This window comes from Cetorhinus maximus, chromosome 8 (assembly GCF_964194155.1).
Source record: "Cetorhinus maximus chromosome 8, sCetMax3.hap1.1, whole genome shotgun sequence".
Taxonomy (NCBI): Eukaryota; Metazoa; Chordata; class Chondrichthyes; order Lamniformes; family Cetorhinidae; genus Cetorhinus; species Cetorhinus maximus.
In genome coordinates, this window is record NC_135886.1 from 44,401,835 (window position 1) to 44,404,886 (window position 3,052).

Consider the following 3,052-nt stretch of genomic DNA (forward strand, 5'->3'; position numbering starts at 1 on the left):
TACCTTTGTGCTTCTCAATTCTTTTATCATCTGGTGAAACTATCTTTCCCCCTAAACACCAGATGACAGTGCCTTTAAATGCCTCTTCACCAAGAATGTTACACTATAGGCATTTGGGAGCGATATATGTGAGACTGACAACAAGGCCCCGACTATAAGATTCTTGCGAGGATTTCATATCTACCCTAAAACTTACACAAATTCATGAATTTCAAACCTTTCACAAAGCAATCTTTTCAATCAATAATTGTTTATCTGCTGATGTTTTAATTTTCAATAGCAAGCCTTGCAGTTTATCCCCATTTCTACTCACACTTTGTCTTATTTAATAATCAGAATGGAATTCATACTAATAAAGAGCAATTACATTAATAAGCAACAGCTATAACTCTCTAATAGGCCAATACATTTGTTGCAGCATATATGGTTCCAAATTAGTGAAATGGCCACTCCCTCAGTATGTTGTCGCTATGGCTGACATAGACTTTATTTAGAGAAAGGCTATCTTCTGAAGCTTTGTGAAGCACTGCTCAATGTGAAGCTGAGCTGTGCCTTGAGGTCTGAGGTTTGTTGTGTGCTCTGTGTTGCCTTTAGCTGATCTCAGCTGGGAAAGCAGCAGAGATGCTACCATTGGTATCTGCACTTCTGTGCTAGCAAGGGTGGGGCCAAATTACCCGAATTTCATACTCGATATCACTATCCAGCGATTTGGAATGAAACTTACCTGCATGTAAAGAGAATCAGCTGTCTATTTTGCTGCACAGTCGAATAGCCAGTAAAGGAAATAGCTAAGTTAACACATGCACAAGTCACAGAAAACTAGTGTTCAAAGAAAAGAAAAAATATTTGCTGAAGTAACACAGAAATATGCATTATGTGGAATATTGAAAAATAATCAGTAATGCAATTAACTCTAGTTGATACCTGCAATGAGTAGTTGTTAGTTATTTTCTCCCTATGGAGTTTGAACTAATTCAGCAGGGGGAGGGGACATAGAATATTAGCAGAATAGGGACACATCATAATATAGTAAAACAATCAAGTCAGAGGGAGTACAGCTGCATTAAGCTTCAAGGGAGTAAGGCAAGGCTGGATGGCCTCTACTTTAATGCCAGGAGTATTACAGGTAAAATGGATGAGTTAAGGGTAAGGATTGACACGTGGAATTGTGATGTGGTAGCCATCACTGAGACGTGGTTGAGGGAAGGGCAGGATTGGCAGCTCAACATTCTGGGATATAGAATCCTCAGGCGAGATAGGGGAGGGGGTAAAAGAGGAGGAGACATTGCATTATTAGTTAAGGAGTCAGTTACTGCAGTAAGGAGAGGTGATATCTTGGAGGGGGCATCGAATGAAGCTTTGTGGGTAGAGCTTAGGAATAAAAAAGGGACAGCCACATTGTTAGGTGCTTATTGTAGACCTCCAGATAGTCAGTGGGAAATTGAGGAGCAAATATGTGCACAATTTGTGGAGGTGCGTAAAAACGATAACAATAGGGTAATTATATTAGGTGATTTCAACATTCCCAGCATTAATTGAGATAGACATAGTGTTAAGGGCTTGGATGGAGTGGATTTCTTGAAATGTGAACTTTTTAGGTCAATATGTAGAGGGTCCAACAAGGGACGGCACAGTGCCGGACCTAATTCTGGGGAATGAAGCCGGACAGGTGGTTGAGGTGGTGGTGGGCGAGCATTTTAGCAATTGCGAACACAACATGGTACAGTTTAAGTTTGTTGTGGACAAAGAAATCGACAAGTTGCAAAAACATGTTTTGGATTGGGGGAGAGTGGATTTTAGTAAAATAAGGCAGGATCTGGCCAAGGTAGACTGGGAACAGTTACTTGTGGGGAAATCTATGGAGGAACAGTGGGGGGTGTTCAAAAAGGAAATGGGGAGGGTACAGGCTCAACATGTTCCCTCTAGGGTGATAGGAAGGAGTAACAAGCCCAGAGAACCATGGATGACCAGAGATATTCAGGTTACGATGAGAAGGAAAAGAGAGGCTTTTAGCAGGTACAAGGGAAGCAAATCAGCAGAGGCATTAGTGGAGTACAGAAAGTGCAGGGTGGAGCTTAAGAAAGCAATTAGGAGAGCAAAGAGGGGATATGAGAAAGCTCTAGCTGGTAGAAGTAGGGAAAATCCCAAGATATAAGGATATCAATGGCAACAGGATAACCAGGGAAAGAATAGGGGCCATAAGGGACCAAGTGGGCAATCTATGGGTGGAGCCAGAGGACATCACTAGAGTGTTGAATGAATACTTCACATCCGTCTTCACCCAAGAGAATGAGGATGAAGGTATCAAACTCGGGGAGAGAGACTGCGAGGTTCTTGAGCAAATTGATATAGGGAGTGGCAAGGTATTGGAGGTGTTGTCAGGCTTGAAAGTGGACAAATCTCCAGGTCCAGATGATTTGTGTCCCAGACTACTGAGGGACGCAAGGGAGGAGATCGCAGGGGCTCTGACCCAAATTTTGAATTCCTCTCTGGTCACGGGGGAGGTACCAGAGGACTGGAGAACAGCTAATGTGGTTCCGCTATTTAAGAAGGGTTATAGAGATAAGCCAGGGAACTACAGGCCAGTGAGTCTCACGTCAGTGGTAGGGAAACTATTGGAGAAAGTTCTGAAGGAGAGTATCTATCTCCACTTGGAGAGGCAAGGTTTGATCACGGATAGTCAGCATGGCTTTGTCAGAGGGAGGTCATGCCTAACAAATTTGATTAAATTTTTTGAGGAGGTGACCAGGTGTGTAGATGACGGTAGTGCAGTTGATGTAGTTTATATGGATTTCAGCAAAGCCTTTGACAAGTCCCACATGGGAGACTTATAAAAAAGGCAAATGCGCATGGGATACAGGGTAATTTGATTAGGTGGATTCAAAATTAGCTTAGTTGTAGGAGGCAGCGGGTGATGTCAGAAGGCTGCTTTAGTGACCGGAAGCCAGTGTCCAGTGGTATACCACAGGGATCTGTGCTCGGTCCCCTATTATTTGTCATTTATATAAGCAACATAGATGTCAATGTGGGGGGTAGGATTAGTAAGTTTGCA